Below are 12382 nucleotides of genomic sequence, written 5' to 3'. Positions count from 1 at the left end.
TCCGAATTTCTCAGCACTGTGGTAGACAATGAATGGGTCACTCTGAAGCGAAAGCTCTGTTTGCGTCTCTGCCAGAGGGGTCGTGGACCCGGGGTCTCACTGACGTTGTGCTCTGCTCCACAGCGTCTCCAATTTGTTTTTGCTATATCTGCGCCTTCCCCATTTGACAGAGTTAATGCCGGCACAGCTTGGGGGCAAAGGGGGGCATTCCGGCCATAATGGCTGGGATGAGGACTGCACTGCTCTTGGTGCCCTCCACATCCTGGAATGGACTCTTTCCTGTGGAAAATGGATTTCATTGGCATCTCTGGTGCTCAATTTTTGTGTGGAGTGTGTCTGCTTGTTGTATTTCAGGTGAAGTGTAGATGGAGTTGGATGCAGACTGCAATCTCACTTGGAGCAAGCGACGAGGAGGACTCCTATGAGGGTCATAGGATGTGGACGTGATAATCTGAAACAATACTGTTTGCAAGAGCTCGTCGGTGACGAGGGGTTGGCAGCTCTCGAGCGAGACGATGCCATGGGATTCTCACGCTGGAGCGTGGCCTCAACTATGTTTTTGCATATCATTTGACTCGTGTTTGTGTTTTGTATGTTAATGTGTCTTGTCCTATCATGCTTTTATTACGCTGTGGATTTATTCTGTTCTGTAACGGTGTTCCTTCATCCTACTTGCCTTGTGGATGCAGGTTCACTAGAAAGTGTTAGCAAGGATCTCCCTCTTTCCCCCCACTCTTTCGAAGGGGTTTGGGGGGGGGGGTTCACCCGAGGTTTGGAGAAGCTTTGATGCCTCCATATGGACTGCACTGGAAATTGTTAGTCTGACTGCCGGTTTGCTTAAAGATCTATCATTGCGGGGGGATCTCCTTCGTGACCGAGGTGGTTGATTTGGGATTTTTTGGAATTATTGCTGGATTTATGTGTGGTCTTGCAGGAGGTGTTAGAGTGACACCAGGGAGCAATTTGGCCATACACTTAGTTTTCCTAGTTAAACTACCCTTATGTAGCATGCCTTGAGCATGATTTAGGTTTTAGTCAATTAGGTTTCCCAAATTTTAGGCAATGAATTCATATAAAAGGTTGGAATGGGATTTTTGGTGACATGCTGGTGTCGTTTTTGCTTTACCAGGACAAGATTGCCTCGAGGGGGGAAATATGTAGTGTATTTTTTTATTCACTCTTATGAACATTTTAGTAATTCTCTTAAATAACTATGAGGGAATTGGAGACTAAAGAAGTGACCAGTCACCTATTCTGTCATGCTCGTCGACCTGTGCGGAGGGAAGCTGAGCCAGACCCACACATCAACAACTAAATATACCACACAGGTTAATAGAAGGTCACAAAAACATGGACCTCTTAAACAGGAAAACGTGAGTTCAGTGGTAACAGAGTTGTGTCTATACTGGCAGTTTAGCAGGAAGCCACAAAAACAGATGCACGTCTTTAACCGTGTTTGACAGGAAACCGTTTAGCTCGCATTTAACAGAATTGTGACCCAAACATTGTGTTGTAAGCTGAAACCGTTCGAACAACAGGAAGCGTGTGGACGGGTGTGATCAAGTCAAAGTGTTCGTTTTTCCATTCTTTATGGTTTGGCATATACAAATTTGCTTTGCTGTGCTTCAATAAAACGCCGCACAGGAGCGGGAAAGCTTTTCTCTTTGCCGGACTGCTCCTCGCAAGTGACAAAGACAATCTTGGTTGGGTGATTTATTTGTGCAGGCGTGTCTCGTTTTTGAAAACTTCTTTGACAAATCTTGTTCAAGCAATTCCTTCTGGAATGATTCAATCTGACTCTAAAAACTGTACACACTGGGGCAAAATGATCAATGGCGGTTGATGAATTTTCGTGGATATAACACAAAGGATTACGTTTTTAAAAAAATCAAGTACGTGTTGGTCTTATTTATGAAAATTTTACTGGCTCGGTCAATGAACCTCGGGTGGCCCTGCACAGTTTTGTGCACATGTGCATAGTTTCACCTCTTCCAAACATTTAAAATACATTTAATGCATCCATCCAGGGTTGCACGGATCTCATCAGTGAACAAGCGCATGCTGTCAGGAATGCATCTGCATCTTTGGCTTACTATGGGTTTAAAAAGGGAGAATGTCACAACACCCTGTTCTACCAGGGCCCCTTTAATTCTTTCAGGTATCCAGATTATAATGGAACCAAAAAGTACCCACGATGAAACTACAGTGGAACCTCGGTTCTCGACCATAATCCGTTCCAGTACCCTGTTCGAAAAGCGAATTGTTCAAACACCGAAACCATTCCTTTGCTGCTTGCACTGACTTTCTTTGGAGGCATGATTAGGGGCTAAAACTCTTCGTACACCTATATAAAACGCGAGAGCAAAACGCAGCACGTCCGCACGCGACAACAGTTGGTCACGAAGAGAGAGAGAGAGCGATCTACACCCGTACGCCGTTCAGCATCCCACCCTCGCGTGCGCACTCACGCGTCGTACCGGCGTTTGAACTCCGAGGTTTGTTCGAACTGCGAAGCAAGAATTTCTCTTTTTTGTTGTTCGAACTCCGATTAGTTCGACCTCAGAGTCGTTCGAGAACCGAGGTTCCACTGTATCTCTGAATGCAAAATGAAAAACTTGTAAAGATATTTCACTTGAAGGATTCCTATTCTATCAATGACATTATGTTGGGATGGCCCCCAGTGGCCCCCATCAATATGTTCGGGTCCCACAACAGGTGTTCCATCAGACGCACACAATAGCCTGTGTGTGCTAACTTCAGCTCGCTTCCAGTAACGTCTGTGACTATGTCCGGAATGAAATTGGGCATCAGCCGCAACGTGCTTCCTTTTTAAATGCTCGTTTATCACTGTTGTGCTGCTAAAGGGAGGTTTACATCGTAGGATGTTTGTGACCATGTCAGGAATGAAATCGGGCATCAAAAGGGAGGTTTACATCGTAGGACGTAATTTTGTGAAATGCCCCCATGGTCGGGTCCAAGTTGGGGTCGCACGCATTGCTCCGTGTGCGGCGGGCACAAGTCAAGGTAGCATGGTAGAAACAATATAAGACAAAGTCGCCGCCTGACCTTTGACTTGGCCAAACCAAATTAGTCTTTTTGTGTCCTGCAGACGTCAGACAAAATGATCTCTGTTCTGTGAAAGAGGAGCCAGACTGGACTCACATCAAAAAGGAGGAGGAGGAGGAGGAGATCAACAAGTCATCAGTGAACGTTGTCCCTATAAAGACTGAAGTTGAAAACAAGGATGTGAGTGAGGACAACAGAGGGGCGGAGCCTCCAAGCAGCAGTTCAAGTCATCACGTGACAACAGAAGGTGATGAAGACCACTGGGGGCCATCACAAGCACATAATGAGGACACATTATCAGACGCTCATGACGATGATGATGATGATGATGACGATGGGCAAGCCAAAGGTGAAAGGGCACGTCACACTGACTCATTAACTTCAAAGTTGTCTTTAAAACCACACACAAGAACACACAGTGGAGAAAAAACATTTTCATGCTCATTTTGTCGCAAAAGCTTCTCACAAAAGGCACAATTTACAAGGCACACAAGAACACACAGTGGAGAGAAGCCTTTTTCATGCTCGGTTTGTGGCAAAGGATTCTCTCAAAAGGCACATTTAACAGAACACACAAGAATACACAGTGGAGAGAAGCCTTTTTCCTGCTCAGTTTGTGGCAAAAGCTTTTCTTTAAAGTCATATTTAATAAAACACACAACAATACACAGTGGAGAAAAACATTTTTGCTGCTCAGTTTGCGGAAAAAGTTTCTCTCAAAAGTCACATTTAACAGAACACACAAGAACACACAGTGGAGAGAAGCCTTTTTCCTGCTCAGTTTGTGGCAAAAGCTTTTCTTTAAAGTCATATTTAAGAAAACACACAACAATACACAGTGGAGAAAAACCTTTTTCCTGCTCAGTTTGTGGAAAACACTTCTCCAGGAACTCAAGTTTAACAGAACACACAAGAACACACAGTGGAGAAAAACCTTTTTTCTGCTCAATTTGTAGGAAAAGTTTCTCTCAAAAGTCACGATTAACAGAACATACAAGAACACACAGTGGTGAAAAACCTTTTTCCTGCTCAATTTGTGGAAATAATTTCTATCGTAAGTCGCATTTAATAAAACACACAACAATACATAGTGGAGAAAAACCTTTTTCTTGCTCAGTTTGTGGCAAAAGCTTCTCTCAAAAGTCTAATTTAACAATCCACACAAGAAAACACAGTGGAGAAAAGCCTTTTTCCTGCTCAGTTTGTGGAAAATGCTTCTCTCAAAAGTATAATTTAACAATCCACTTAAGAAGACACAGTGGAGAAAAGCCTTTTTCCTGCTCAGTTTGTGGCAAAAGCTTCTCCGGAAAGTTTAATTTAATAGAACACACAACAACACACAGTGGAGAAAAACCCTTTTCATGCTCAGTTTGTGGCAAAAGCTTCTCTGGAAAGTCAACTTTAACAAAACATAAAAGAATACACAGTGGTGAAAAACCTTTTTCCTGCTCAGTTTGTAGGAAAGGTTTCACTCAAAAATCAACTTTAACAAATCATAGAAGAACACATGGTGGCGAAAAACACTTTTCCTGCTCAGTTTGTGGAAAGAGTTTCTATCGTAAGTCGCTTTTAACGAACCACACAAGAACACACAGTGGAGAAAAGCCATTCAGTTGCAGTGTTTGTGCTAAAAAATTCTTCACTAAACAGGGTGCTGAGAGTCACAATTGTGCTGGTGAGAATTGCAGCAATCCTTGAAGCTTAAAAAAAACTGAAGGGACTGACTCTTTGTGGTAAGATGTAAATGTGATTTTGAATAAAATATGATAAATTTAATTTTGAAAAGCTTTTTTTATTGACATTAAGCCAATGTGATCAGTGCCAGAATAACCATTGTCTCTGAGTGATGATGAGTTGTTTTGTTTTTATATCAAACATTATCAATGAAATTAATTACCTTTTCCTGGAACAACATTTGTTAACGTTATGCTTTTCAGTTGTCTTTTTCATTGTACTTAATGGAAAAGGTGTGAGAAGAAACTGCTTATGAAATCGTTGCCTTCCACAATCATCAATAAAATCACTTGTTCCACTTGCTCAACTGGCCTTCATTACGCTGTGTGAAAAGGTGAAAAACTGAACAAGAAGTTGAACTCTAAAAAGAACCAGAAAGACAAACGCAAATCGGCTCAGTTTCTCTCAAAGGTTTTGGTATGTCAGGAGTTGGCAGCTTGATGGTGACTGGAATCAGCGTTTATTTGTCACCACAGAGGAGATGATCCGCATCACGCAGTTCATTGCTGCTGCTGTCTGAATTGGACCCTGGAGGTCACCCGCCAGCGTCCCTGAATTTCACCGGCGGATATTCAGCTATCCCACGTCTGACCCCAGATTGTTGTGGAATTTTTAGCAGTAAGGGAAGATCAATGAGATAGTCTGCAAAATAAATTGTCTTTTGGGTCAGTATGCAGAGTGATCTCAGTGGGAGAAGTGCTGGGAAGATACTGATGCACACAGGAAGATGAAGATTTATTTGGCAGGAACTGTGTAATCTTAAAACAAAAAGATACTTTTTCTGCGTTGAGCCTACTCATCAGTCAAGGCCGTGTTGTTTTGGCTTCACAAAGAATTCTCTAGTACAAGAAGCGAAAGGCACTTTCTTCAAAAGCAGGTGGCCACAATAAACCTTACTTGCTAAATAATTTTCCATAATATTAAGATTGAACAAAATAGTGACACAAATATTTAAAAAATAACTGCAGTAACAATTAAACATTGAATACTAAATTATTACTAAAACAGTTCAATGAATCCTGAAATAATTAATGAATCAACGTAGTTTATTGAATACTGAAACGAATAATGAAATATTTAAGTGCTTATATCAACACTGAAATCATTTTTAACACTAATATTTAGATATTTAGATAATAAAACAGTGACGTATTTTAATTTAAAATTCGCAATAACGTCACTGGCGAAAAACCCTGTAAAAAGGCAAAGGTGCAAACATGTTGACAGAAAGTATCATTTTATCATGTCAACTGATAATAATAGGGAAATACATTTGGAATACTCTCCAACTGACGACATGGTGGCAGATGTTTTAACAAAACCAGCAACAAAAGTAAAATTCAATACATCTGTCAAGTTCATATTTGGGAACTAAAATGTTTGGTCAAATGCATACGGTTTAAATCTTTCGTTTTTTCTTTTTTCAAATCGTACGTTTTTCCAATGTTTAGAAAAAGATAACAATGATTTACATCGCAAATGGCGACATCTGTCGGTGAGCGGTGACAGTGCTCCATATGGCCAGCAGCCAATCATATCACAGCGGGGTGTGTCCTGTTCTTCGGATTTCGTGCGGAACAGACTGCAGTTTTCACGCAGGAAATCCATTCAGCGCTACTTTAAAAATCGATGCCATCTTTAATTCGTCTCGTCGAACAAAGAGAAGCTCACGAGTTATCGCCAAGCAGAGATCAAGTGCGGATTTGTTGGGATTGGCGTTTGAAAATGTGTGCTAGAATGACACCCAAGTTCAAAGAGGAACTTTGTGGAATAAAAGAAGAGAACGAAGCAGGTTTGTACACGTCTTACTCTCATTTGCTTTGTAAAGAACGACTTTCTATCGTTAAAAATATGCATCACAACATGAAGTTGTTTGGGGAAATGCGTTCAAGGTTAATTGCCTCTCTCATGTCTTGAATAGACATTAATGTTTCACAAGTTTGTTTAAGTCAAAGATTTTGAATTTGTTCACCTTTCCTCATAAGCAAGTACATTATTTTTGTTCTCTTGGTGCCGTTGGAATTTAACTCTAAGACTGTAGCATAACTTTTACCAAATTATTCGAATTAATTATCTGACTCCATTAATGATTAACCAAACATGACCGACATTCATCCAACAATTATGCGTGCTCGTTTTGAGAGAAAGACGACCAGGAAGCCGGCAACTTCACACAGGAGCCGATTTATTCCTCACAGGAGATCTAGTACAAAAGCCCTCTCAACACAGTTCTGCGCGCCTCTGTACCCAACAGAAGACAAAGTTTTGTTACCTCTTTTGGATTTCACCTGGACAGGTAGTATTGATAACACATAGTCCTGTTTACCGGTCCCAGTCAAGCCACTGGATTGAATTGACACCACAGCACCCGTCTCTGACACTTTCTAAATCAACATCGGCCAGTGTTGAACTTATTTGCTTCGTTTGGGAATAAATCTGCAACAAGGTAGGGTGCTTCTTATTGCATACTCTGCACACCAAACGTCCTTTGCATTCTCTGCTTCTGTGCCCAAAGCACATTTCTTTTCCTTCAAAAAAGACATCTTTTCAACTTGCGTCTTTTTATCCAATAGAAGGCAAACATCCAAAGAATGTCCAGCTCCACAAAACAAGCATGCCTTTACAGGTAAGTTCTTCTCCATTTTATTTACAGTCTCCATTTTCCTTTCCACAGGTGCTATTATAGTGGCAAAGCTACTCCCTTTAGCTTTCGTACCAGTCCGAAATGTCACAGGTTTAAACTCTCTTTTTACTGTTGCAGGCAAATCTTGTATATCTCCAAAGAGAGGATCACTTGCAATCTTAACTTGCTTCTCCACAAACTCCACAATGTCATGAAATGTGGCTCTGCGATGGTACGTTTCTTGCAGATGGCAGACCACACTTCTCCACTTATCTCTAAGCTCGTAAGGCAGTTTTTTAACCATAATTTGCATATTGGTGGGCACGTTTAGGTCACCTACAGAATCTCCCATTGAATTACAGCATTCACGAAGCAATAAACTGTAGGCCTGCATCGCCTTGAGATTTTCTCCCTTTAGCAAAGGCCATGAAAGTACCTTGTCCATGTATGCAGAAGCTACTTTAAACGGATCTCCAAAATGTTCTTGTAGCAAAGCCTTCGCTTTAATGAATCCACGAGAAGGTGGCAGATGCTGACAGCTTCGGACCAGATCCAGGGACTGGCCTCTGGTGTATTGCTCGAGGTAGTACAAACAGTCCTTGTGATTAGGAGTTCTTTCTTCGATGTTGTGTTCAAAGGCTCTTATGAAACTTGGGTATTGTAATGGATCTCCATCAAAAACTTGCAAATCTCGTTTGGGTAACAGCAAAAGTGATTGTTGTTTGAAAAGTGAAGATGTAATTTCATTTTGCTTCTCCAGTGCTGTAAGCAAACGATCAGGTTGTTGGTGAAGCTTGGTCACTCTGTATTGTTGGAATAGTTTCACGTTGTACACCTGCTGGTAGTGATGACAGACCGGCCCCAGTTAAGACAGAATGAAGCTCAGGTTGAGGATACACTTTGGGTCTGACAGCAGCACCTCCTGTTGAAATTATGTACGGCTTTCAAGCAACAATTCCAGCTCTCCCTTGCTGCCGTGGGAGTCGGAAACAGAACGGACGAAAGAAAAATAGCCCTTTTGCGAACCAATGCCGGAGCCGAGGCCATCGAGGTATTCAATGAACCCGAAGATAAAGACAAGTTTGAAAAGGTCCTACAAAAATTTGATGAACACTGTCTAGCTAAGAAAAACGGAACTTATGAGAGATACGTGTTTCGTTCAAGACTCCAACAGCCCGGTGAGTCCTTTGACAATTTCCCCACTGATCTCAAAATTAAAGCTAAGTCTAACTTTGGTGATCTGAAAAACTCAATCATAAGGGATCAGACTAACGAAAAGAAACTAAGAAAGAGGCTGTTGAGGGAAGCCGACCCAACATTGGAAAGTGCAATAAAGACTTGCCAAGCTAACGAGCTAGCAAAGCAGCACGTGCTAACTTTCCAAGCAGCGCCATTTTATGAAAAAACAGAGTCCGTGAAGGCAGTGACGAGCAAAGGTAAACTGCGATTCAAGAAAAAGACCAAAAACAATGAAAATGATCAAGCTCATTTCAGCTGTAAAAAGTGTGGAGAAATGCACGAGCCAAAACGGTGTCCTGCATTTGGGAGAACATGTGCTAAGTGTAAAAAGCAAAATCACTATGCTAAGATGTGCAACACCAAGAAGAACGTGCACACCGTGCAGGAAGACACAGATGATAGTGATGACCTAAGTGACACTTTTTTCATCAAAATCGTGTCATATGACGAAAGCGATGTGCAACAACAAACTAGAGGAGACCCAGAGCAAGCTGTTAATGCAGTAAAAGAAGATAAATGGATTGCACCACTGCTTGTCAATGGGACACTATTTGCTTCTAAAATTGACACAGGAGCAAAAGCAAACATAATAAACGAAAAAGACTTGAAATCACTTGAAGAGAAACCGGAAAGAGTCACAGACAAGGCCGTGAAATTGAAAACTTACATCAATCAGCCAAAAAAAACAAAGGGATGTTGTAGGCTAAAAGTGACAGCAAAGGGAAGACAACACAAATTAACGTTCACAATTGTGCCAAGTGGACTGGAGTCAATCCTTGGAGACAAGACATCTGAAGATCTTGGATTGGAAAAAGAATTTACCAAATCAACAGCAAGGATGTCAATAAGAACAACAAAGTGTTGCAGAGTGAAGGTCGTAAGAGTATTGTGAACAAATACTTTTCTGTCTTCAAAGGACAAGGTACGCTACCTTACACTTACAAAATACAGCTCAAGGAAGATGCTGAACCTGTAGTACATGCCCCGAGAAGAGTTCCAGCCCCTCTCAAAGAGAGATTAAAAAAGGAACTGAACAGAATGACACGGATCGGAGTCATAGAGAAAGTGGAAGAAAATTCCATCACGTGTGTTAAAAAGAGGAACTCCCCAGAGTTACGTGTTTGCCTCGACCCCAAAGATCTGAATGAAAACATTAAAAGAGAATATTATCAGATTCCCAAGCGTGAAGAAATCCTGAGTGACATGGCAGGTGCTAAGTACGTTAGCAAATTAGATGCATCGCATGGATTTTGGCAGCTGAAGCTGGACACCGAAAGCAGCAGGTACACCACCTTCAACACACCATTTGGGCGTTTCTGTTTTCTGAGACTACCATTTGGCATAAAGTCTGCGCCTGAGATCTTTCACAGAGCTACGGAGTCAATCATAGAAGGTCTGGAAGGAACCCGTGTGTACATTGATGATTTGGTTGTGTGGGGGAACTCAGAACAAGAACACAATGAGAGACTGGAGAAACTGCTACAAAGAGTTAAAATGAATGGACTTAAACTAAAGCGAGAGAAATGTCTGTTTGGAGTTACAGAATTGACATTCTTGGGAGACAAGCTCACAGCAGATGGAGTGGTGCCAGACAGAACCAAAGTGCAAGCAATACTGGACATGCCAGTTCCAACTGAGAAAAAAGGACTTCTGCGAGCAATGGGGATGATAAACTTCCGGGGCAAGTTCATTCCAAACCTCTCTTCAAGGACAAAGTCCCTAAGTTTGCTGCTGCATCACAACGTAGTCTTTGAGTGGACGACAAAACATGACAAAGAATGGCAAGATCTAAAGAGAACTGTGACAACTGAGCCAGTCCTTGCCTACTTTGATCCATCAAAACCAACCAAAATTTCCACGGATGCGTCGACAGATGGGCTAGGTGCCGTACTGCTGCAAAAGGCGAGAGACACATGGCAACCTGTAGCCGATGCATCCAGGTCAATGTCAGAGACTGAAAAACGCTCTGCTCAGATCGAAAAGGAGTCACTGGGTTTAGTGTTTGGATGTGGCAAATTTCACACGTATGTTTATGGACTGCCCACGTTCATAGCAGAGACTGATCATAAGCCACTGATTTCAATTAGGAAGAAAAATCTCAATGACATGACGCCCAGAATTCAACGCATGATGATGACATTGCAGCGCTATGATTTTGAGCTAATATACACGCCTGAAAAATACATTGTGCTTGCTGATGCGTTATCCCGAGCGCCGCACCCTATCAGTGACATCAAGGACTGCGTTACGGCGGAGGAGGCTGAGGCTCACATCATCACTTCAAGCCCTTTATACCCACAGGCAAATGGGCAGGCTGAGAAGGGAGTGCAAATCATCAAGAGACTGCTAAGGAAGGCCAAGGATGATGCATCTGATCCTTACCTTGCCCTATTGAGTTACAGAGCTGCACCTCTGGAGTGGGGAGCTTCTTCGCCTGCTGACCTACTCATGTGCCGTAAGCTTCGCACCACGCTTCCACAAATACCACAAGGACATGACCACAACATTTGGATTGAAAAGAAGAGAATGCTCAAACTCAAACAGAAAATTGCATATGACAGAGCTACAAAACATCTGGAACGTCTTTCTGAGAAAGACACTGTAAGGATTGAGGGACCTAATTGTTGGGACAGAAAAGCGACTGTCCTCAGCGAAGCCGAACCGAGATCTTACATTGTGGAAACAAAGGATGGACAAAGAGTGAGGAGGAACAGGAGGAGTTTGCTGAAGGTTCCCGAGGACTGTGAGAAATCTTCTGATAAGGCTGAGGCTGCAAAGCAGGTGGATACATCGAAGGAGCACAGACCTCAACCACCAGCAATTTCTGGGAATACTGAACCTCTTCGAAGATCAACAAGAGTTAGACGACAACCGGACAGGCTGATTGAAAATGTTTAATGTTGTGTGATTGTTGCTAAAATTGTTGTAGAGCTGCTTGTTGTCATAAAAAATGTATAGATATTGTTAAGAAGTGAAAATAATTGATAACAAAACAAAATTATTATAATAATAATAAAAAATAATAATAATGAAAAAAAAGCATAGGCATTGTTTAACGTTTGAAAGGCAGATGTAATGATAGCAGTTATATCATTGGCCACTAGTTGGCAGTATTGCCCGATGTGTGTTTTGGTTACCAGACGAACAAGTGTGTCTGCACATAGACGAGAATGCAAGTCAGTAAATTAATAGACACAAGCTTGCAGCATCACGTTGCCTGCGTGACTACTTAAGATAGAAGACGGAACATTACAGTAACCATAAAAAAAAAACGTATAGTAACCATAAAATTATTTTAAAAAAACGTATCGTAAACATACTAAAGCTGTTGCTTTATGTTATTTACAAAGAATTTTTGTTTAAAATCCCCCTGGCTCTTCTTTTTGAGTTTTCTATATTATGTACGTATTAGTAGCTGACCTTCCCACAACTCCCTGGCAGAAGGTAGGCACTGATTTTTTTCATATAAGAGAACATTATCAGATTCCCAAGCGTGAAAAAATCCTGAGTGACATGGCAGGTGCTAAGTACTTCAAATTAGATGCATCGCATGGATTTCGGTATTCATAAATGTGTTTGGTTTGCTTCTGTGAATAAAGATTTTAAAAAAAACGTATTAGTAAATATTTATCATCTCATCAATATTTGCACAACAGAGTACTGAGTTTCGAGATCCTCACAATAATAATTCTCAAAATTATATTTCTTAGCAATTTAGCT

At 41.5% G+C, this 12382-nt stretch overlaps 1 protein-coding gene across 1 annotated transcript in view; it reads right to left on the bottom strand.

The window, feature by feature from the left end:
- Nucleotides 1-12382, bottom strand: part of LOC148342096 (uncharacterized) — a 146793-nt gene that overhangs the window by 51199 nt on the left and 83212 nt on the right. The gene's annotated exons all lie outside the window — the stretch shown is intronic.

This window comes from Idiotropiscis lumnitzeri, chromosome 2 (genome assembly GCF_059441095.1).
Source record: "Idiotropiscis lumnitzeri isolate Australia: NSW breed Sydney's pygmy pipehorse chromosome 2, RoL_Ilum_1.0, whole genome shotgun sequence".
Classification (NCBI taxonomy): domain Eukaryota; kingdom Metazoa; phylum Chordata; class Actinopteri; order Syngnathiformes; family Syngnathidae; genus Idiotropiscis; species Idiotropiscis lumnitzeri.
Note: the sequence above shows the minus strand (reverse complement) of the source record. Positions and strands in the feature narration are given on the sequence as shown.